At 38.1% G+C, this 25920-nt stretch overlaps 1 protein-coding gene and 1 long non-coding RNA gene across 8 annotated transcripts in view; both read right to left on the bottom strand.

Annotated features, from left to right (window-relative positions):
* Macrod2 (mono-ADP ribosylhydrolase 2) overlaps positions 1-25920 on the bottom strand; it is a 2017257-nt gene that overhangs the window by 1095642 nt on the left and 895695 nt on the right. The window lies entirely within an intron of this gene.
* The window catches only part of LOC134486164 (uncharacterized), a 223289-nt gene continuing 198798 nt past the window's right edge, over positions 1430-25920 (bottom strand). Inside the window, exon 2 of the long non-coding RNA XR_010064918.1 lies at positions 1430-25920. This exon is cut by the window's right edge and continues 186889 nt beyond it. This is a non-coding gene — a long non-coding RNA (uncharacterized LOC134486164).

Genomic DNA, 25920 nt, shown 5'->3' with positions numbered 1-25920 from the left:
GCCACAAAGGCCTTTATTAAATACCCAACCAATAGTGAGACAAACACCACGCCCAACATATGGAAATTCCTAGTTGGCTTAACCACATTATTAGGGCTTCATCTGCAGCCCAGAATGAGCAGTTCCATCCCATCCTCAGAGCAGAGGTGGAAATGAACCCCAGGGGATGGAAGCATCTTCTAAAAAGTCATAAGAACATTGATGGCAAGAATTATTGAACACCAACAAGGCCTGTCTGCTCCTGGGTGCCCACAGCATACTTCCTGAGTGCTATAGTAAGAACCCAGCTGTCAGAACAGTCTAAAAGGACTTGTGCTTACAAAAACACTGTATGATTCCTACCAGTGAGCCCCATAACTTCTGAGTATGCACTTCAAAATAGACTGTATAATAGAAACAGCTTTTGTCAGTAATATAAAAGTTAGTAATAAAGAAAACTACTAATTAAAAAGGCACAGATGACATTTGCCAAGAGGCTACACTGAACAACCACCAGTCCCCTTCTTGTCTCTCTCTCTCTTTCTTTCTCCTTCTTCCTCCACCACAGGGAATCCCTTACAAGACATCACCGAGTGGCACAGCAACTGACCCCAAATGATATCCTCTCTCAGATCAGAAACTGATGTCACCTCAAAGGTGGCAGAAGAGTCAGCAGGTCTAGGGACAAGCCCCACACACTGCTTTGTCAATCCTCGTGAGAGGATACAGGTGAAAAGGCCTGGCTTAGACATTAATCCGTTTTGGATATGTCTGCTGCACGGGCAAGTACCTGTCACTCACATCAAACAGCCTGGCTTCCGTCTGGCTTTGTATTTGGTGCTTGTCATCCTCGGCATGCTATGAGGATGCCACTTAAGAATAAGTGGAGTAAAGCCACATCCTCTCCGAGAGAAACCCGTCGGTAGTTGACTGTTTCTACCCATTATGCTCTGAGGCATGACCTTTCTGAATGCTCCTGATACAAGGAAAGGGCCCCATCAGATCTACCAATATTCACTTCAGAATAGCAACACAGCCAGTTAATTCACTAGCTAGGTTAGTATAGTCATTTTTCTATTTTTATTTATTTGTGTTGTTAAGCTAAAAATATTAACAAGAAAATAATAGAATTGTATGCTAATTAATGAATGTTTCATGAGCCAGTAGGGACATAGTTATTAAGAAATAATACAATACAGGGATTCGGGGCATAAGTCAGTGATAAAGTATACACTTTAGCATTTATGTGCCTCTGATTTCAATCCCTAAAGACAAAACCAAAAATGCATAAATGAAATATATGCTCTGTTCTCAAATCTTATATAGACACAAGTAGACTTCATGATCATTGTGGAAGTTACTTTTATAGGGTGCATTCGCTGATAAACCTAAAGAGAAATGGCCTATACATCTCTACATAGGCTTTTAGGTGCTCTTATGAGGAGTGTGGTATTCCTGGGATCATAATTCACTTTTTGGAGCAAAGGATAATGTAAAACTATTTCAGTGTCTCTTTCCACACGTGCCTCTGCTGCAGTAGAAGAGATAAGGAAGGCTTAATGAATACTTCGAGGAAGGCCTTTGGAATGCTGTGTGGCATCTAAAGGCATGCAACTTTCGCTTTCAGTCACCTGGATTTTCTAAACTGAGGTTTACTTCAAGGAGTAAAAGTACATATAATTAGAAACAAAGACACCAACTTTAATCTCACAAGGAATTTCAGACTCTCACTTGATTTTTTTTTTTCTTGTTCTGAATTTTGTTTTTCCCTTCCAACATCATTGCACGCCCATCGACAGCATGGTGGATTGTTACAGGGGAATTTTTTTGTACAGGAAGAGGTTGTTTTAAATTTTAGAAATATTTGACCTATGTAGTCATAGGATAAAGGCATGAATGAGTTGTTTACTGTAAATATTAGGTTACCACAAAAAAAAAAAAACAACAACCAACCAACCAACCAACAAACAAACAAAAAAATAGAACAAAACAAAACAAAAACACCCACAAGCTTGCTGCTGGTAACCTAAATAGACATTCTGTAACTAGAGGATGAATAAAAGCATTTGTTTCAGAATAAAATAAAGTTTGAAGTTTAGAGATACGTTTTCAGACACAGTCTATACTTAAGCCGAAATATTTTACTCAGTGTAAGAAAAATACGAGGCAAAAAGAAAGACCCTCTTTGCTCTAAAGGTAGAAAAATCTTATGGAAAAAATACAACGTGAAATAATTTTCTTTAATTTACCTTCCATATCTTAAGATGAGAGGAAGGGTATGGCTTGATTATAATAAAATCCCAACAGGAAAATTTAATCTAGTGCTGCAGTCTTGAAAAGGGACAAAAAGTGCTCTCTATAAAAGTCATCGATAATAAGACAATTGGAATATTGTCCTCTGAGTCCCGAGTGGCAATGGGGAGGGGACACACACCTGGGGTGATGATGGCTCTCCTTCCTGTCTCCTCAGCTATGTGGGGGCTGATCAGTGGAGCCAGAAGGCACCTGAAGAACTTCCACAGACCCACAGCAACCTTCGCAGGGTTTTATAAGTCTTCTAATGTCATGATGACAGTTTTCAGGAAGAGCCCTCCGTGTTCAAGACTTCTTCTGGGAAGAGACATTTTTAAACCTATCCTGGAAACCTACCTGTCACCTAAGAGCTGACTGAGCTAATCTGTCCCAGTGACTAGAACCAAAGCCAGTAACAGATAGGCCAAGAACAAGGCAGGGGCGTACAATTTCTAGCTTCTCCTATTGTGCTTGGCTATAAACTTGGTACAGGCAAGAGACCCTGACCCAGGGAGAGTACCCCTAACCTTACAAGCTGTCCTCTCCCCTTGAGTGAAACAACCACTTAGGTGCATTTGCTGTACTTTCTGGTCAATTGGGTTTGTGTTCCTCACATTCCCAACTTGCCTTCTGCCAAACAGAAACAGAGCAAGTTCAGCATGGTGCTATTTCCTTGGAATCTCAGCACTTGAAAAGCTGAAGCAGGAGGATTTTGACCTGGAGACCTGCTTGCACCACAGAATGAAACATCATGTCCTGACTCTGAGGTACCAACTCCCATCAAGAAAAAGTAAAACTGTACCCAACCATGATGTATAAGGCAAAGTTTCTAAGCTTTGGAATTTAAAGAGAGAAGTATGATAAGCTACCTTATCAAGTGATGATGGGTGTAGAGAATGTAATGTAGAGGCAGAACATATGTTCAATATACACAAGATATGGATTCAATTCCATATCAAACCATCTGCTTCAAGTCCTTCTTTCTAAAGAAGCTGTATGCCCTAGGTGGGTGTCTACTCTTTCCACTGTCTAAGTGAAGGAGTCTCTGTCTCCCGCAACAAAGAAACTTGACCATTTAAGTTATTTCTGCCAACAAAACAGTTAACTGAACGCCCGCCCATCTTCTGCCTGAGAAATAATGTTTGCCAAGAATACACAGCAGTTAGAGAAGCCAAGATGGAGGATTAGTAAAAGTAGCATTTTTATCTTCCTGGCAGCTTAAAGTAGAAACGAGCAGAAAGCAGATCCTCAGAGAGGTGGATGGCTAAGAAGAAGCATGAAGGCTCAGGATTAGACAGAGACTTGGAGAGTCAGACAGCCTCCGGTTACTGCAACACAAGTGGAGAAATGAGCATTAGCAAAAAGCCCATGACGGCAAAGCAGAGGGAAGGAGTTGGAGACAAGAGCAAGTGACCTTATGGAGGAAAACTGGCACAGACACAGATGCAGAAGAAAGGAGATCTCAGATGAGCTCATGTAGGAGCTGCATGGAATGCTGATTGTTATATGAGTACTCTCCATCTATCAGCCACATGGCACTCTACCTCAGAATCATTCTAACAAGCTCGACCTGGAGCTGACAGCTTTGGAAAGCAATTCTCCTACACCTTCAACAGACCCACAACAACCTTGACAGGGTTTTTATAAGTCTTATATAATGTCATGATGACAGTTTACAGCAAGAACCCTGTCTGTTAAGACTTCTTTCAGGAACAGACATTTTTAAACCTATACTAGAAACCTACCTGTCACCTAAGAGCTGGCTGAGCTAATCTGTCCCAGTGACTAGAACCAAAGTCAGTAATAGATAGATCAAGATCAAGGCAGGTGAGTACGATTTCTGTGCTTGGTTATAAACTCAGTACACAGAATTCAATCCATTCCATTCACACAGTGCCCCATTAGTCCAGCTAGCACTGTATTTGTAATCCAGTGTGGTTCTAGTGGAATGCTATTAAAGCAAGTTATTCCAAACACAGTGGGATTTGGGTATCAGGTTATAAATGAAAGTCACCTTCTTTTGTGGAATAGAAGCTTGGTGGCCAGTCCAGAGTTACAAGAGACAGTTAAGTTATATATGATTATAATGATAAGCGGGTGCTAGGTCTCAGAAATCCTTAACCCTTAGTGGCAGAAATAATGCAGCCCTTATTACCCTTCCACCCACTGTTTTTTTTTCTTGTCCTTTTACTTGTTCTTGGGTTTCATCAGGACACCTAAAATCTACTGGCATAGTAGAGTTTAGTGCCACTCCTGACTAGTAGTCCAATTAGGTAATGTAACTGGAGAAAACTCCAAGTAAGAGAAATTGGATTCTTTTTACCTTGTACCAAGTCACAAGCCATTCAATCTGACTCTGGTTACAAACTGTTCCTACTGTCAGCTGACAGACAATGGAGAAATATGAAAGGTGACTACAGCCTTTTCCTCTTTCATAGGGAATATATCCAAGAAGACATGGAAGGAAATGCAAAACATTAGAATAAGCAAGTGTCCACTCTTTCCTGTGAACCACCGTAGAGGAAATCGTGGAGAGAGAAATGGGAGGATAGTCCAGAGAAGAAGGGTAGAGAAAGAATAACCAACTCTTAGGAGACTTTGTAAAAAGCTATTTTATATGTTAACCTATTTTATAAGCTTCAGTGTGTGTGTGTGTGTGTGTGTGTGTGTGTGTGTGTGTGTGTGTGTGTGTGTGTATGCATTGCGATGTGGGGAATATTACTTAGATGTAGAGCACATCCTTAATATGTTCCTGGATTCAATCCCATATTATGTTAGGTGCTTTAAGTCCCTTTCACAAAGTATGCTGCATCCCTGAGATTGATGCTTACTCTTCCTGCTCTCTAAATGGAGAAGTGGTCCATGTCTTCAGCAACAATATAATGGCCAGTAAGGGAGTGTTGAGGAATATAAAGAAAAAGTTCTAAATGTAGAAAACAGAGGCATGGAGTAACAACTAGTTAATTGGAAAAAAATTCCACTAAAAGCATGAGCAAATGAGAATTCGGGAAGAAACATCAGAAAAGGAGAAAAATAACAAATTATTTCGTATATTTCATGATAATCATCAATGTAAATGGTCTTAATATTCCCAACAATTCACATAGACTGGATAGTTAGGTTACAAACAAAATACAAATTCTTTGCTGCCTGCAAGAAACACGCTTCATCAGCAAACTCATGCCTATAATAAAAATAAATGGGCATGGAAATATATTCCATGCAAATGGGTTCAGACTTGGGCAGGATTTGCTATTATGGTTACCAAGCAAAGAATATTTTAAGTCAAACTTTAAACCAGACAAAAGAATGTAACTACTAAGGGAATAATATATCAAGAAAACATAATAGTAGATTCTTATGCTCCAAACACTGTTACACTCAGTTTCAAACACACAAGGACTACTGGAAATAAACAGAAATCAATAGTACCAAGTGACTTCAATGCCCACTCTCATCAGTAAATAAGGAAGCTAGATAAAAATCCAATAAATAATCTGAGACTTAAACTATATTGTACTATAGATCAAATCAATTTAGCAAACATCTAAAGTCTCATATCAAATAACTTCAGAATAAACGTATTTGCACAGATCATTTAATGTTCTCTGAAGTAGCTCAGAATATAGGCCAGTAAGACAATTATAAACAAATACAAAAAGTTGAAATAACTATTCATGTCTTTATCACCATAAGTAAATAGAACATTTTTAATATATCCACATTTCATTTTTATGTAGTCCTCAGGTGGTTGTACATGTCACAGGAAAGCTATGAATGACGTCCAACATACCTGTAGATGACAACATTATGTCACAATTTTTAAAAGTAGAACACTTATGATGTAAACAATTGGTGAAAGCAAGACTTGATTCATTAAAAAATTAACAAAATTAATAATTCTATATCTGAATTAAGTAAAAAGAGAGAAAACACAATTTGAACAAAATTAAAAATGAAAAAGGAGGTATATTATAATAACTGTCATTAAAATATAGGCACTTGTAAATATTTAGAAGACACAATTTCTGGCAACTAGGCACAATCAGAAGAAATGGATACATTTCTAGACATGTATGATCTATCAAAGTTAAATCACAAAGATTTAAAAAATAACAGATAAACAGCAATAAATGAGATTGATATAGTGATAAAAATCCAACAAAATTCTATAGCAGAACATATTAAATTCTGAATTTTTTTTTAGATTTTTAGGAAGAATTAAAACCAAGTTATCTCTGACTATTTCATGAAATTAAAGGGGGAAGGAACATTTCCCATCTTATTCTGGGAAGTTAGTATTACCCGACTAATAAAACAGGATAATGACACAAATCACAGATATTTGCATGCTTAATGCTAAGTATGTGAACTATTTAGGAAGGATTAGATGATGTGGCTTTGTTAAAGGAAGTGTGTTACTGGAAGTAGGCTTTGAGGCTTCAAATGCCTGTGCCAGACATTCTCTTTCTCTTTCTTTCTCTCTCTCTCTCTCTCTCTCTCTCTCTCTCTCTCTCTCTCTCTCTCTGTTTTTCTTTTGTGTCTTTCTTTGTGTCTCTGTCTGTCTCTAAGTCTGTCTCTACCTCTCTCTCTCCCTCTGTCTCTCTGTCTCTCTGTCTGTCCTCCCTCCCTCTCCCCTCCCTCTCCCCCACAAACCCCCGACTGCTGTCTGTGGACCAGACTGTAATTCTCAGCTACTTTTACAGTGACCTGACTGTCTGCCATGATGATGGACCAACCCTTCAGAATCTGTAAGAAAGCCCCCAGTTAAATGCTTTCTTCTATAAGTGGCCTTGTTAATAGTGTCACTTCACAGCAATAGAACACTAAGAAACTAAATGACAAAATAGTAAGCCAAAATATTTGGTCAACATGGATGTAAAGTCCTCACCAAATTACTTACAAATGGAATTCAACAATATTATAGATATTACATCTATAATCAAGATACAAGATTCTAGGTATATAAGAATGTTTAAACACATGTGAATTATCTGTGTAATTAAAATCAAGGACTCAAATAACATAGCCACTTAAACAAATGCCAAAAAGATGGAGACAGTGTTCAACAGTCCTTCGTGACAAATGCTCTAAAGATGCAATGGCTGAGAGACAATACCTGTACTTGACAGAGGTTCTATGTGACAAAATCATAGCCAGCATTCTACTGAATGAGGAAAAAACTGACAAAATGCTCTTAAAATAATAAGGTGAAGATGACCACTCTCGTGTGCCTACTGAAGGAAGTACTTGAATTTTTACCCAGAGGAGTAAAGCTGCTAAAAAATAACAAAATAAAATGAATAAATAATAAAATAAAAACAAAAAGGCAAATGACAACAAAAACCATAAAACAAAAAATACAGTAACAACAACAACAACAACAATAACAATAACCACAAAGACCCAAAACAAAAACAGAAAGATGGTTAATAAGGAACAGGGAACTCAAGTTATACCTCCTGACAGACAATATGGCTCTCTCCTTGAATGACCCAGAAAACTCTATCAAAGATTTTAGAGACAATATTTTCAACAAATAGCTATAAATTCAGTATGCAAAAATCAGATATTAAATATATATATATATCATTGTGAACCCATTGAAAAAGCAAACAGTATTTTGATTTCATTCAAAACATATTCAGTAATGCAGAACAAAAAAGAGAGGTGGTAGTGTGAATGAGAATGGCCCCATGAGCTCATAGATTTGTATATCACTGAGTGCCCAGTTGGTGAACTTAGAAGAGTTAGATTAGGAAAATTATAAGAATTAGAAGGTGTGGGCTTGTTAGAGTAGGTGTGGCCTTGTTGGAGGAAGTGTATCACTGGGCATGGGCTTTGAGGTTTGAAGGCTGAAACAGCAAATAAGCCCCCAATTAAATACTTTATTTTATAAACGTTGTGTTGGTCTCTTCACAGCAATAAAACCCAAACTAACACAGAAGCTAACTGACCTGTAAATGAGAACTAATCAAACACTGAGAGACAGAACTCGATGGGGATATGAGAAGGTAGAAGGAGTTCCTATTTCATGAACCAGCCAAGTTAGCATTGTGAAAATGTTAGCAGTAATTAAAAGTAATCTATAGAGTCAGTACAGTTCCCACAAAAATTCAAACGACATCCCTTCACAGAACTAGGGGGAAATTTTCCAATACTCAAAGGGCACAAATAGAACACCTGATAGCTAAAATATTTGGAAGCAAATAGAGTAACAGTAGAACATTACACCAGATTTCAAATTATACTAATCACAGTAATAGTAGCAGCCTAGCCCTGTTGCAGAAATGACAAACAAATAAAAAACCCCAAACAAATGGATAAACATGCCATTGGAATAGAAGAAAGCCAGAGAAATCCACACTACAGCCATCCAATTTTTCAAAAATGCACACACACACACACACACACACACACACACACACACACACCATGAAACAAACAAACAAAAAAATATACATTGTAGAAAAGACAACCTCTCTAACAAACAGTGTTAGGAAAGCTATTTCTAAATGTTGAAAAACAAAACCGCATCCCTATCTCAAACCTGTACAAAAAAAATCAACTCGAAGTGGATAAAGAAAACTTTACTCAAGATCTGACATTTATCAACTACTGGGGGAAAATACAAAAAATATCTGAAATAGCAATAAGGCAATAACTTCCTGAATAGGACATTCAAAGTGCTTAGAAATAAATACTATCAAGTTAAAAGACTTTACAGCAAAGGACACAGCAGAGGGAAGATATATATATATATGTCTGCTGTCTACATGATTTGAGACTGATATCAAGAACATATAGAGAATTAAAACAATTAAGTACTAAAGGAAAGAGTAATCCAAATGTAAGAACTAGGAAGACACCAAAAGAAAAAAATACAAGCATCCAACACATATGTGGGGAAATTTTAGTATGTTTTCCAATGAGAAATGCAAATAAAAAACATTGAAATTCTCTTAGCCCAGTCTATCATTAACAACATTAAAAAAAATACACTGGCCAAACTATGTGCAAAAGGGAATCCTTGTATACCACTGGTGTTTATGGAAACTAGAATCAATGTTCTTGCATAAACTAAAAATAGAACTGTCATAGATGATTCAGCTATACCACTCCTTGTTACATAAATGAATGAATCTTAGCATACAATGCGGATACTTGCCCAATCATGCTTATTGTGACACTATTGACAGTCACCAAATTATGGAACTAGACTAGGTTCCCATCAATAAGTGAATAAATAGATAAAGAAAACATATCGCCAGTAGAATGCTATTCTATAGCATAAATATACATAAATATGTAAATAATAAAATCAATGTCATTTGCAAGAAAATGGATGGAAATGGGTTTCTGTTAAGCAATGTAAGCCACACAGAAATTCAAGTGTTGCAAGTTGTGCTGTCATACAGAAACAAGAGGAATGGAGGCTGAAGGGAGCTTGTTCAGAAAGAGAAAAAGAAGGGATAAAAGGCAGGAAGAGATAAGTGACTATGATCAAAGTACATTGTATGCATGAATTAGTATGTCACAGTGAGACTTGTTGTTTTGCATAATTAATGCAATCTCACATAGGATGCTTTACAAAAACAGTATGGTTGGGTCACCCTGTTTTTTGCTTCCAACTCAGCTTCCCCACCCAGAACAAGGTGTTGCTTATAGTCTGTGCTCGCTCACTGTATACCTATGTAAATTCTTTATCTGCAGCATTCCAATGTTACAAAGGGAATATTGAAATCTTAACCCCTAGTACTTCAGAATGTGACCTTATTTGGAGATGGAATTTTTGCTTATATCGTCAACCTGTGTCTTTTAACAGTGGATGATAATCCAATATAGTCGGGCTCAGAGGAAAACACACCTACACAGAACACAGTATGAGCCAGAGGATGCAATGACTCATTCGCAAGCAGGGAATTCCAAAAAACCACCAGATCTCAGAGGCAAGGAAGGGTCCTCCAAGGATCTTACCACTCTGTCCTCACAAACGATAAAATGATAAATAACTGTGGACCAGTACATTGTATTCCAGTAGCTACAACGAACTACTGCGTATACTTTTGTTTATAAAGAGTGTGGATTAAATTACTTAACAACAACTGTAGCAACTAAAAGGTTTCACTGTCTTTGCTCCTCCCACTGTATTCCCACAAGGGCGTTTCATTTCACTGGGTCTCCGAAGTTTGGATGGGGATGCTGTGAATAGCTAATACTTACTACATATATAAAAGAATTACTAATGTCTATTCCCTGTCTTATAATGGTCCAGACCATTCACCAGCAATACTGTTTGTTTTTCCTCTGTTCTTCTGGGTAAAAAGCTCAGTGAGGAAAGATTTTTTTTTGGAGGGAGTATTTTGTTTTACTGTTGTATTTCTACACTGTTAATTTGCCTGGACCCACCTCCCTGTCTATCACATACCAGAAAGATAATTGCTTGTGTGACTGAATCAAATGGCAATATTCTATAGGATTCTCTATGAGGATCCTGATGCACCATGAAAGGACCCAGTAGGCATGAGAAGGAAAGCAGCAAACCATTGAACTGAGAACGGGATCCCTGTTGGAGGAATTAGAGATAGAATTGAAAGAGCTGACGGGGCTTTTGCGACCCCGTAAGAACAACAATGTCAACCAACCAGAGCTCCCAGGGACTAAGCCACTACCCAAAGACTATACATGGTCTGACCCATGGCTCCAGCTGCATAGGTAGCTGAGGATGGCCTTGTTGGGCACCAATAAAAGGAGAAGCCGTTGGTCCTGCCAAGGTTATAGCCCTCAGTGTAGGGGTTTATGGACGGGAAACCAGGAAAGGCAATAACATTTGAAATGTAAATAAAAAAATCTAATAGGAAAAAAGTGTAGAGCAAATAATGCTGCAGTATGAGCTTAGAAAGCATCTGTTCCATCCAATTGGTGCCCCGCCCTCCGAATTGCCACAGTTTTCTTCTCCCGTACCCCACACAGATGCAAATACATACACAACAGACAGTAATATCAAAAACAGTTAAAGGAGAGAAAGGGATGATGGAGGAAATGCACATTTTACAGGAAGAGGTTTGATGTGATTACTACCAACAACTTAATTAACATATCCATCCTGCCAGCTAATTACCTACTTTGTGCAGGGAGCCCATAAGATAAATTTTCTTGGCAAATTTTAAGTATATAAACATTATGATTAGCCATAGTCACTATGTTATGTAGTAGGTCTCTAGAACTTAAGCTTTCATTGCCGTTTATTAGCGTTTCCTGATTTTCTTCCCCCTTCCTCCTCAAGCCCCTGGTACACCCCCCTCGCATTCTGTTTCTGTGAGTGACGTGTTTGGATTCAAAGTACTTCTATGTGTCCTTACATTTCCCTTAGCATGATCTCCTCCAGACTCATGCAAAGTGCTGAAAGTGGGTGATTTGGGTTTTAAGGCTGAATAAAATTGTACTGCAGTATCTATCAAAATATGTGTGTTTTTAATAAGTGCTTTTGCAATGCACCAAGTACATGCACAAATATAAGAGGCTCTCAATAATGAACTATTGTGTTCATAGAAAAGAAAAAATTTAAGAAAGAGGTGATGCATAAGCTCTCTGCCTTACAGAAGCTTGTGTAATTATGATTCCAGATCATATATTCTAATCAAAGCACAAGGGGCAAAATCCAGCGCTTTAAGTCAACAATTGTCCAGGAAAGGTCATTTTTGTGAAATTGGCAAGCAAAATACTGGAGCTTAAACTGGTTGGACAAGGAGCCAGACAGACTGGGAAGAGCCCCAAAAGAATTGGGGCTTTTTAGGACAACTGAGGCAAAGCAAACATTCAGATGCTGCCTAGGATTAGAGCAGCTCTACAGTCTGAGAACCAGCCACAGTAGGATAGACACATGAGTAAGTTCTGGGAAACACTGGGAAAACACTTAAAGCTTTAGGAAATAAAAGAGTTAAATGTGCACTATTGCTTTAAGGCAATGGGCCCTGTGAACATGACTGCCATGCTACTATTAAAGTAAAATGTGTGCTAAATGTAGCTGCTCTCCTAGGAGACTGCTTGATCAAGGAGAACATACCATTCCTTGGTTGTGCGAGATAAGCTGCAGTTGACTGTTCTTGCAATCCCAAACTCCCACTTGAACAAGTCTGTACACAAGACACTTGAACGTTCCCATGAAACAAACAGATGCCTTGGGCTTTGGCAGGTGAATTTAATCATTACCATATTATTACAACGATGAAAGATGTGTTTAAATTGTGTTCTTTAAAGCCAACTACACTCATAGGAAATTCCAGTGTCTTCTCTTCTGTCAGGAACACCTGCTGTGAAATAACTGAGGAGTTTATGTTTGACAGAAGCCATTTCAAGGAACTATATTTTTTGTGTTGTTGTTGTTTGAAGGTGGTGGTTTTACTTAACAAAATAGCCAAGAGGTCTTTAGAGCTTCCCATCTCATTAGTGTAACCAATGCTTCATTACATCATCATGGACCTAGATGGTTATCACCAATGGAGACATTGTTCTCCATCTAGAAAGGCCCAAGAATACCTGAAGAGCAACACCCAGCTTCCTCTTTACTCCCTGGCTGTGGTAACTTTGCAGAAAGCAGCCTAAAGAGAATGTTTAAAGAGATCTAGAAATCAATGGTTCCTCCACAATGTCTTTCCATTCACAGAATTTAAGTGCTGAGACCTTTATAGCCTACTATGATAAATAAATTACACAAAACCTCAAACAGTGGAAATGCTAATTCATTCAGTACTCTCAGAGCATGGACCTTTTTTAAGAGAGTTTATTCATTTAGGTGGCTTATTTGTAGCTTGACCATAGTTCACAGATAGGAAAAAAGAAGTGGCTGGTGCTATTTTAATTTTGTAGCAAAAGTAAGATGATCTTCAGTGGCAAAAAGAAATCAAATAATGTGTGGATCGTTCATGAATATGTGCATATACAGACATCTGTCCAGTAGCAAGCGTATTTAAAAGAAATAATCACACAAATGACAGTTTGTTTAGATTTAGTTAAATCAAGGTATGATAAGATAGGTAAGACATATTTGCATAGTAAAAGAAAGAACTAATAATTTCCTAATTATTTTCTGTGGCTTGAAAAATGTCATAAAACTCGAATCCTACTATATTCAGTTATTCCCATTGGTCTTAGATTCTAGTGCTTTTATAAACAGCAATACACTGATTTCCTCCCCGCTGCTCCCTCTCCTTTGGATTCAGGAATGCTTAACTTAGAATCTATCCTCCTTGTAACTCTAGAAACTTACCCAGGGCAGAAGACCAAGAGCAGGGGAACTAGATGATTCTCAGTGATAGCTACCTTATAAATGAGCAAATACATGAATGTTTGCAGGATGGATTGTTAATTTGTATCCTTTTTGAATAAACTTGAATAAACAATGTATTCTACTTCTAATAAATGTGACACTGCATAGCTGAGTTTAACAGGTCTCTTTTACAAACATGGTATTTAGCCCATGGTATTACAGAGAGAGAGGGAGGGAGGAAGGGAGGGAGGGAGGGAGGGAAGGAGGGAGGGAGAGAGAGATAGGGAAGGAGAGAGAGAGAGAGAGAGAGAGAGAGAGAGAGAGAAGAGAGGGAGAAGGAGAGGGAGAGAAGGAAAAAGAGAGAATTTTACTTTACTTGTAGGGTTTAAATAAAAAGATTTCATATTATATTTTTTAAACATTGAGATATCAGGTTTTTCTTTTAGAGAAATCTGTAAGTCCAGAATTGCGCTACTGCCTGTTTCCAATCAGCTGATGTAGAGCAGATTCTGCCCACTTAGACTTTAAGCCTAATGTGGCTCTCCTACTGTCTTTAGAGCATGGATGCACAGTAGGGACCCTTTATCATGGCATTTCTCTCGTGGGATTTCCTTATATCACCACCAGATGATTTTGCTCATCTGAGTTTATTATTCAATTTCCAATAAAACCTGAATTTGTACCTACATTAAACCTAGGTTTTGTTTATTTTTTAGATGGATTTTGTGCTTTTGTGTGTGCAAGTATTTGTATCGCACACAGGGGGAGTGCAGAACCAGATGTCAGATCTCTAGAGGTGGAGTTAGAGGCAGATGAGTTCCAACAGTCACAATACAAAATCCAGTAAGGAACCTGTCCTCTACACTGTTATTACTCCTCAGAAACAAAATCCCACTAGAAAACTTTTGGTTCCAAACTGATTTAGTCAAACAGAATATTGCATTGAACCACAAACCAATGGCAGGATAATGACGGATACTCAAACATTTTGAAATGCAAATGTGAAACATGTGTGGTTTGGACCTGGTGTGTGACTATTTGGTTCTGAATGTTTTAGAAGAAAGCTGGAAAGGTAATATCTTTTAGCAAAAATAAACAAAAACATGGCAGAGTTGAGTGCTGGGCCATTCTCCTTTTATCACTCCGGCAGTGGCTTTTGAAAGGCATGAGAAAATTGCAGGCCTGCACAGCCAGCCCCTACTAATTGAGTGTTAAGAAGCCTGCCCTTAGAATGGGCTCTTCTATAGGTGATCTGGTTTTGGTGATTTCGCATCTGCACACACTTTTTTAAAAACTAAATGGGGTATATCCTCACCAATATGCTCCTACAAGAAGTGTCTATGCCTTTCCCTTTCAGACGCAGTTGTTTTCTTTTGCTGTAGAAAGCCTCTACCTGCTACCAATCTAACCTTCCCTGTCCATACCTCACCATTTTTCTTTAGAATTTAGATGCAAAAGGATTTTGTGGCCATCTGTAGATATCAGATATTTTGTTTTGCCAGCTTACAACGTTCATTATAGTCATAAGAAGTAGAGGATTATGATATGGTCCACTAAAATCCAACAGCAAGATAGTTTGGGAATATGGAAATGTATGCTAAAAATACAAATACCAGCTGTAAATTGCTTTATTGAAATAAACACACAAATGAAAACACTCTATGGCTAATATAAGGAAGCCACTGGGACACTTGGCCAGTTCTAAAGACTAATCATCTCAGTGAACTTACTCAGGTAGAAGGATCATTCTGAAGCCATGAGGCTTCATTTCAGGTTTCACACTTTGCCAATTAAATATTTATTCAATTCCCTGCCATGGAAAAGACTATGATGGAGTTGAAACTAGGAAAAAATTGACCTTATATATTCCTTCAATTGACCCACATGACTTTTTGTCTTAATGCTATCCCTCCTCATCACCACATGTTAGCTTCTCTTAATCTCCATTCTAAATTTTATACTATACCCACATTTATAACTGCTTATACACACACGCATAGGCACATATGTGTGTATATACATATATTCATGTACATACAAAGATACATATATACTATAGGATTGGCATATAAGGGAGAACATGGCATTTTTCCTCACTAGTTTGGGAGACCTTGCTTAATTTCATACTTTTGAAGTCCATTTTTCCCACACCTTTTTGTGATTTCATTTTAATAGCTGAATAGTATTCCATCTTTTTCTGTGCACCACACTTTTGTCATTTACTGGTCCACTGACAGACATCTAGCTGGCTTCCACTTCCTTGCTATCACGGAGTGCCGTAAACACTGATGTGCAAATATCTCAGTGGTAGGACAGCCAAGGCGATCATTAAATATTTTAAGGAATTCTTTTGTAAATGGTGTTTCAGGTTAAACACAGGGTCTTGTGTATGCTAAACAACTGCCGGGCCACAGAGCTCTATTCTCAACCGTCTCGCTTCTGTTATGGATCAAATTTCAACACTTTCAATGTTGGCTTCAGAAATTTTCACTCAGGTGTAACCAATCTTCTGCCCAGTGGACATACATGAGAAAGACATTTCAAAATGGCCACACCCTCAATGGAATCGTTGTCAGGAGTCCAGAAACCTCCTGCGTACCTCACTCTAACAAGCATATCCTGCTATGTAGTAGTGCCGATCTATCAGATCTATCAAGCTGGGATCTTAAGATCTTGCCTTTGCATTTAGAAGCATGGGTACTAACACACACACACACACACACACACACACACACACACACACACACAGAAAGGGGGGCACACTCCTGCACACGCACACACGCATAGCTCCTGACAATTCTGTTGCTTTGCATCTAAATATTAGCCTGCTGAACTTTTCTGCATTCACCTGTTTTCTAAAGCAGCAGTTTCTTCTTTGATTTTTCTTATGTTATTTAACATTATTTGCTTTTTATTTAATCTATAAATTTGACCTTTTTGTTAATATTTGAGTTAACATCACTGACAAAGAATATACTCTATTTGAAAATTTCGAGTATTACAAGCTTATCAATATAATTGTTGAAATTTAATGAGTTTCACATATTTATTTTAGGCCCAATTGTTTTTAATTAACTTTTCATTATTTATCTAAATTCTCACCTAATGAAGTTGTTATTAAATATTTAAATTCTTCTTTTAACTTGTCAAATAATTAATCTTTCCTCATCTCTACAAGCTATATTTGTAAATGAAATCCACAGGATCAGTAAGACTTAAATAAAAATAATAACTACTGTTCCATATTTTATTCTGCAGTTTTCACTGGCCCATCAAATGTCATTCCTATAAAGAATTGTTGAGAGAGAACCCACATAGGTGGCGTGATGTCACAGGTGAGGCAGGTACAAGATAGAACGAGGCCTGTCATTGGATGAGAAGGAAGGATGGGCGGGAGAAAAGTTTGAGGGAAGGGGAGGAGACTGGAACGGAAAGGAGGAAGAAACAGGGGGTGACTGGGAGAGTAGCTGTGGAGAGAACATGGAGGCTGACGTTAAGATTCCATGCTGTACGTTTACAGGCTGTTATGAATGTTCTTAAGGGATGGATGTGAACAGGGCTATGTATGTTTAGGTGGGCAATTATATATCAGTTGGATCGGAGGTTATTGTGTTGTGTGTTCTTTCTTGTAGAGATATAAGTGTAAGAGAGTGTGCGGCAGCTAGAGACACTAGGCCACACGGAATTGGGATGTGTGCTTCTGGCAAGATATCTAACAGATATATTGGGGCACTGCGGTGCCAGACCTAGCAGGAACTATCTTTTTTTAATAATTTTACAATATCACACATACTTTAAAATTAATCATTAAAATTATGCTATAGCTTTTATTTTGGTGAAATTTTGTTCATAATTAGTATTGCTATTGAGATAACTCCATCTGAGTTATAACAAAAATAGCATTTAGATCATTAGTTAGATGCACTGCCTAGAAAGGGCCTAATATAAACGTTATACAGTTTCTGAGTCAATGGCATGGTTGCATTATGATCTATAAGAAGCACTCTGGGTAGCTCCATAGCAGATATTCACATGTTACCTTTTCTGTTCCTTAGGTGTCTACTCTGCATGTCCCAATTCTGTGTTTCTTTGGAGAAGAAACTCTCAGTGTCCCTTTCTACATGCCAGTTCTCCATCCTCTGTCCTGGGTAGTGAGTACCGTGAAAGGCCTTAGTTAGCAGAAGTTTTACAAAGAAATCAAGAATATTTTCTCTCTGCTAACTCACATTTTCCTCCATAACCACAGTTTTCTTTGTGGCTATGACCCCTTCAAAGCTATGGCTCTCACTAGGCATCGTTTTTTTCAGAAAGTCGTTGAAAACAACTGTCTCTTGTTCATTCAGCTGACTGTCAACTGTGTTGGAAAGCATGCTAAATGCTATGCAGATACATGCTAAGGAAAATGAACACCAATGTACAAGAACATATTTATATATGCACACCATATACACTCGCCCACACCGTGTGTGTGTGTGTGTGTGTGTGTGTGTGTGTGTGTGTGTGTGTGTATCCACATGTACGATTATGCTATCTTACTCAACTTCTAAAACAGCTACTCTTGGCTTGTCTCTCCCAACCTATGGCAGAGGACAATCACAGTTCTCACTTTCTTGTCTATTTAACAAGAAATAATTTTATTTTCTCTGATAATTTACCATACAATAAACTACTAAGATTAAATCATATTTTAATCACATTGGAAGACAACCTTCCTGCTAAAAGCCTACTAGATACCTATAGAGGGCAAATATTCTTTCATAAAGATTAATTATGCAATAATATATGTGGTTTTTAAGTTTTGCAAATTGGGCTTTACTTTCCATTCATAAATGTGCTATCTTAGCATTCTGCCTTTCCTTCAGCTGTCAGGCACTAACATCAGCCTTTGATCATCTGCAGATCAGAGTACTTAGTCATTATTTCGGAGGTAACTTATATTGCCTCAGACTTTTTATTTTGTAAACAGCACAAATTCATTTTCTATTACTTAGGAAACATGACAGAAAATCTTTAAGGTTTGGCAAAATAAAAACATGAAGAAACTTTCAGTTTCTAATTTCATTATCTCCAACCATATAGATGACAAAATATTTTTATGAGGTGTAAGTTTTTCTCTGATCCAAATCACGCAATGTGAAGGCACAGTCAGCTAAGACAAATCTTATTTATTGCACAGGGAACATATTTTCTCACTTTTGGGTTGTCACCGGTTATTATCTAAAATTTACTCTTAAAGTTTATCCCAGGGATACATGTCCATGAAATTTGAGGGCGGTTAACCTCAATATGGCAGCAAAGTCACATCCTTCATAGGATTTTTGTTTCCAAAAGTTACCACGGCAGATAACATCTGGGTACATGTCATCTGAATTCACCTGAAATCCCAAAGTAAGCAGTTCACCAATAGCAAGGGGTAGTTACACATTCCATTGGCTTTAGATAATTGGAACCAGCTTCTAAGAAAGTGCCTTCAATTACTGGACTCCAGGAAAGGAACGGAAAGTTTCTGGCAAAGGACCAGAAAGAGAAAGGGAAGGAGGAAAAAGGAACACAGAGAGAAAACATAAGGTCTGTTTTCCAGAATGCTGAGGAAGATCATTAAATAGCATCGTCCATTTGCATGGCAGTCTGGATAACGTCAGGCCCACCTGGACGGCTTCTTAGGAAGAAAACAGGATTAAAGCCACAGGAGCCACTGTCACACACTTTCATTCCATAGTCTTTCTCTCAAGTACATCACAGGCAAAAACGTTTTTCTTTTCATTTGAGTTTTACAAGTATTTCACAGTAAAGAACTACACAGTTACTTCAGTTCATTGTTTCTATTTCCTATAACTTGAAAGCATGAATATGAAGGACTGTACATAAATCTTTAGCCTAGTTTACATACCTTAGCTACATTTCGGTTTTGAATTTGAATCAAATTCAAAACTAATTGAATTTGACATGTTTCTAAGTATATTTTTTACAGGCTTCCTGTTTACGGTACAGACTTCATTAGAGGCTACTTGTGAAAGACCTGCTATGTTAGCTTAGTCTTGCGAAGATCTGTTTCCATAACATCTAAACTCTGGAGATAGTGGGGCGAGGGCCTTTACTTTAATCCTCTCCATCTGTAAAGACTGTATCACATTACATTGGATTAATTATGTATGGCAACAGTCAACTAAGTAGTCCCTGGTATCAACTGGTTGTATTCTCGTATTATCAGTGATAATAAAGGGTTGGTGGTAATTTGAACCACCTGTAAAAATACTTCAAAGCAATTGAATTTGGGGGTGAGGGGTAGATAATCAAGACGTCTCACTTCTACTAGAAAGATAAGAACAATGTCCATGTTAACTAGCTTCTGGGTAGATGCGTCAGGACATCTAAATTCTCAGATGAAACCACCACTGTTTACACTGTCAGCAAGAATACTTAGTCAATTCCGATGTGCTATTTTAATGTTGATATAAAGAGTACATCAAATAGGAAAATTGTATTGAGATTTCACATAAGCAAAGTTATCTTAAGACCGTTTTACCAGAATGAAATGAGTTATTTTCTAGTGAGTATTGAACTTTAAAAAGAACTGACTGTTACGTTTAACCCAGCATTGATCACAACTTGTAATTATGTGTACAAATGTGTTAATGACTGCCTCTGTCCTTCCTGCCTATATCTTGTCTGCTATTGCAGAATATATGAGTGTTTTACATGGGGTATATGCAATATCAATACAAGTGACATTTAATGGGAACTCAATATACCTTTTGCTTAGAAACATGCAGTTGCATACAACTGGACATATCTGTAACCATTTTGATCCCGGTACTTTAATCTTTTAAGTTATTGGAATATCTATAGACCTGGAGCCTTGACTAAGATGTCCAAATAAGAACACTGAATCCAGTTCTCGGCTTTGGTAGAACAAACACACCCTACTCTATTGTCAACTAAATTACTTCCCCTTGCTCTCCATCCTTATATTTCTTATGTGTGTTTTGATCCTCTTCCAAAGAAATTAGATACATTTTGAGTGAGAATCTAATGCATAGTGTCTGTTAAATCCCATTTGGAAGAGGACAATATATTAGTCATACTTTGATAAACTAAAAAAGCCATGGAGAACCTAGCAAAAAAATCCTTTGCAAAGTATATATTTAATGCTTATTTGATGAGATGATGAAACTGAAAGTTGTCAGAAACTATATGTCAGCACTGAATAATACGTCAAACTATCCATTCCCAAGCTCAAGTGACATATGAGAAATAGGAGAGGAAAAAGGATAAGAGCTAGAAGACAAAGAAAGGGCTATGAAAAGCCATTGCAAAGGCATTGCCATCAAGACATCACAGTAGATGTGGATGCCAGCACTGGGTCTGTTTGAGAATCCTTATGTCAGCTGTGAGGCATGGACAGAGGAACTCAGAAAGCCAAACTCACACTGCAGAACTCTCTGCCTTCAGCTGTGTACCCACCAATGACTTGACGGGCTCTGATGCATTGTTCCAGTCTAATGCTAATGCTCACAGAGATGACTCCAGATAAACTAAACAGGTCGCAAGCTCCAACCAGGAGTCATGGTTCTAGAAAAAGCACTGGTAAGAATAATGGAGGCAGTAATGTGGACTGGAAGGAGAAAAACTGGGTGCAAGGGTGAATGTAATTGAACTACAATATATAGATGTGGGAAAAATTCAAATAAAATTAATTTTTAAAATGAAAGAATAGTACATGAATTTAATGCCATCCACTTTAACCAAACTACTTTCCTTATAATCTCAATAATTTCCTTTTACTTATCTTAGAATAAAAATACAAAAACCAAAATAATGTATCTAGAAAATATATTCACTTTGGGTGTCTTTATAGCAGGGTCTCCCCTTCATAAACAGACATTAGAATGCTAGAAGTGCAGTCAACAGTATCTTCTCTGTTCAAATAAGTTTTGAAATACTTTAGACCTACAACTTACTCATTAAAACCTCTAAGACAAGAAAAAAAAGAAAGCATTGTATAATTTAAAAAATATCTGATTTTTTTTCAGAACAATTTGGTTGGGAAAAAAAAGTCTAATGGGAAAAAATTACAAGCCAAGTTAAAAATTATATTGATAATGATAGTAACAGCATGATTTGAATGCTCACTAGTCACCAAGGACTGTTGAACTCTCTTACTCCTCAGAGAAGCCCTAAGAAGCAGATCACATCATTCAAGTCTACAAATAAGAAAGCCGATTAAACAAATTGACATGGATCATTTGTTAGACTTGTGTAACTTTGCTTTAGACAACTAAAAACACTACTAGGGATTAAAATGAGGTGAGATGGTGAGACTGTAAAAAAAAATGGTATTTTTTATGGCTTTCAAGTAGGCCATAAGGCACTTCCAAACACAGAGGAAATCATTTCAGGAGAGCAGAATATTTAACATGAAATTCAGGCTAGCACTGCTTTGTAAAAGCATGTTAACAACTTGATTAGGATATATCACTTACATAGCCATACTTAAAAGGTCCACAGGAGCTAACGTTGACTTTAGGATCCAGTCCTTCATAGATATTGAGATCACACAACAATTTTATCTTTGAACAAAATTTGGTTCCAGGGGAACGCCGAAATGCAGAAGTATTAAGGTGAGAACTGGCCCTGAGTTTTCTATCAGAGGTGGCCTTGCTTCATGCAACTTTTATCCCTCACAGGATGGCAGCCCAAACTGACCTAGATGCTTTCAGTTCATGTTCTGAGATTTGGGTTTTTTTAAAAGAGATCTTCCTGCTCCTGACCAGTTCTCAGAGCCTTCCTACCATAAACCCAATGTGTATAATCAAGTGGGAAGCTTTCCTCTTTTATTTATTTACTTTAGCCTCTTCTGCTACGGTGACCTTAGAGTCATGGAATGTAGGAGGCATCTGAGCTGTCTGAGTTGAATGCTGTGGAGAGATAAAGGCTATAATTAAGGGTCCACCTAACAATGGAGCTGCAGGAACTAAAGGTCACATCCCATGAAGGTGTAGAGCCATAGGAAGCTCAGGTGAACTGCCCTGCTCTGGGCTCTGCCCTATACTAGATTATTCATTAACTTTAATGAGGGTCCTAAAGAGATGCCTAAGGGGCAAAGGAAACTCATTTGAAGATAGGATTGCAGGAATTTCCTCATTTCTGCCTGAAATCAAGACCAAAGTTTTCTGCTTAACCTTTATTTAAACAAGCAACAAGGAGAGCCCAGCTATTCAGACTGGGCCAGGTGCCATGTGCTCCGTGGCCCAAGAATACCTTAACAGCTGTTCCTATGCCAATTATGAGATCTGTCTCCTCTGAGGACAACTTCCTCAAAATAAAATCCAAAGGTTATCAAATGTCAGACTACAATCAGAGACCACAGTTTGCGACCACTCCCAAATACCTTACTACAATCTGTGGACGCTTAATACTTGGCATTTCTTAGATTAGAAAAAAAACTATAATCATTTATCACTCTTTAAAAAAAATAAGGGACAGCTAAGATTTAAAACTATACTCATTAAGTCACCGAAAGCTACTCCATCAGCTGTAAGCACTTGTTAATCCATCTTGCCAACAGTTTAGCCCTGACAAGTTTCCTTTGGAAGGTGAGCCTTTATAAGTAGCCCTGAGAAGCAGTTCTCCATGGACAGGACCCAGAAGGCTTGTCAAGTGGATGCACAGCTTCCTCCGCACACCCTCCACCTGGAATCGAGCAGGGCTGGTGGACAGACACAGGAGATACATGATCTCTTCACTAAAAAATCATAGTTATTAGTCAAAGTGAGCTTCCTTCCTCCACAAAGCAGTAGTGAAAACATCCAAAGGAAATTCAAAAGGGCTTCCTGGTGAAGAATGTAGCTGGAGGCAAAGTTCAGGAAGGGTGTTTGCTTTGGCACGCAGAGGTGACAATGTGACTAAGTTGGCCAAATCTGAGGCTCAGAGTACAGTGTGATTGAGTGAAGGATCCTGTGCTAGCCAACCCTGCTTGTGGAGTTTGGGATGCCAATGCTGTGACTTCCTGGGAAATCCCTCCAAATACTGGAATAGTTTTGATTGCCACCTTATAAGAATGTGTCAATTCAAGTAATTCCTCTAAATGTACATCAAAACTGCCAAGGTAGTTGCATTAGGGCATGGTACTGTCTCATTCGAAGGTTATATGGTAGCTCCCAGAGTCAATGGGAGGAGCTAACAAACATGAATTGTCATCTGACTTTTTATTCTTACCTTGTTTTGATAGAGACACAATCTGATTAAACCAGAAAGTCTGAAGGGAGACGAGAACAAGAAGAGGTGGAGACAAGCACAGAAACAGGTTTTCCTCTGCTCTGTTTACTCTTCTTAAAGTAGATGGCTTCAGCTCTGCCACCAAAATATAATTTCCCCACATCTTGTATTCTGGCCAGCTTTTTCTTTATTTATTAGCGTTTCCTTCTCTTGCTATTCTCAGATTGAAACTATTTTTAAGCCCACATGCTCTTCAACGTCTACTGTTCAGTTTTCTTAATATATATCAGATCCAGGCTAGGTACTTACTATTATTCATTACATGTTACTTGACAATGTGTCTACCCCTGCCCATCTAGCAGATTCATTAATCTGGATGCAATGTCAACTGCTCTTTTCCTCATTAAACCAAAGTAGCAGCTGGTTATAGGTCATCACACATGTTGGGGGAGGGGAGCCTATGGACACATACAAACACAGGGAGAGATAGAAAGGCAGAGACGTATATAGAGAGAAAAAGAGGCAGAGAGAGAGAGAGAGAGAGAGAGAGAGAGAGAGAGAGAGAGAGAGAGAGAGAGGAATGAAAGGGAAAAGCAATCCCAGGGAAAATTAAGAAAATTTTAATCATTCAAAATGTTCTTGACTTTGCGCACAAGTCAAAAAGAAGTATTGATGACAAGCCAACAAAATGTCAAAGCAGAAATTACTCTCACACCAAAAATAATAATCATTAAATTAAAACAAAACAACCTCAAAAAGCCCTCTTCTCTTTACTGTAAACTGTCAATTCCCTGCTCAATCACCTCAACCCTAAAAGGCCCATTGTACCTTCCTCCTCCTTCAGTCTCCATTACTACAGTCCGAAGTGTTGAAAATTAACTTTCCAAGCAGCTGTAGAGCTCAGTGGAAATCATGTTCTCAGAAGGCAATAAAAGAATCTAAACTTAAAGGTCCTCTGCATGATCAGTTCTAATGCATCAAGTATCTGTCTCAACAGTACTTCTCAGTTGTAACATTTCTTTGCATTTAAAATGTCCTTTACATTGTAAGACCTGTCTCTCTGGAAGACCGTCATTGCTGACCCAAAGTGGACCATTCTCATTATTTCTGTTCAAGGACTTTTGTTTGGCAAAAACCCCAATTTGGACACACATGCATGCATTCATGTCTGTGAGCATGTGATTAAGATTACAGTACAACTTTTCCAAAGGACTGAACTTGGAGCTGATGCTAAAATTATAAAGCTAACATCTGAAGTTCCCCAGGAGAAGTATTCCAGCAATCCAAATCACATTTGAGAAAGTTAAGGGTAGGGAGTGGTGGTGATTCAATGTTTCCAAGAATGAAGCTAGTGCAGGAAGAAATAGAAGAACCCCTTGACTCAGAGAGACACACACATGGGGTCTGTGTAAATGACGTCTCCTGTCCGTTCAGGACCTAGCCTGTGATGGCAAGGTTCTTTTGCTTCTTCTCAAGGTCTATAGGAAATGTGAAATCACCACCCATAAGTTCATTGAGACATCCACTCTTTTTTTTAAATTTTATCCTGGGTAGTGGGGCTATGAGGAAGACTTCTGGATTCTTGACAAGGCTCTGAACTGCTGCTTTATCAATGTGCAGGAGATGTGGCAGCCATTTTGTCTATGGCTGCTGAAGACTGGATCTTTATAGCTAAAAATGGTCACAAGAGGAAAGCACTATAGCAAAGCACTGTGAAAAGGTTAAGTCCTCAGACTCACAGTTTCTTATTTGATTTGAGGCAATAAACTTCAACTGCTCTAAGTTCCTCCTTTCTAAACTGAGAATGATCATTGCCTCCATGGGTAGCAATGTTTTGAGAATGAAATATGGCAATATTTACAAGAGCTCTAGGCATTTAATAAGCATTAGCTAACATACACAGCTGACACATTACCTTACGAACAGGCTAATCCTACAAAGAAGGCTTATCACCCCTATTTTGCAGACTATAGAGTGAGACTCAGGATTCTAAGAATGTTATCAATGCCACACAGTTCACTTAGTGACACGGACAAAACCGAAACCCAATTTTTCTAGTTCCAAAGTTCATATTAATCTCTTTTATTAGCATGAAACGCTTCTCTGTGAAGAATTTCCAATGTGAGAACAAACTCCTCTGTAAGTTCCTCATTAAGCAAAAT

This window comes from Rattus norvegicus, chromosome 3 (assembly GCF_036323735.1).
Source record: "Rattus norvegicus strain BN/NHsdMcwi chromosome 3, GRCr8, whole genome shotgun sequence".
In the NCBI taxonomy this organism is placed as follows: domain Eukaryota; kingdom Metazoa; phylum Chordata; class Mammalia; order Rodentia; family Muridae; genus Rattus; species Rattus norvegicus.
The sequence above is the reverse complement of the archived record's forward strand: the minus strand, read 5'-3'. Positions and strand labels throughout refer to the sequence as shown.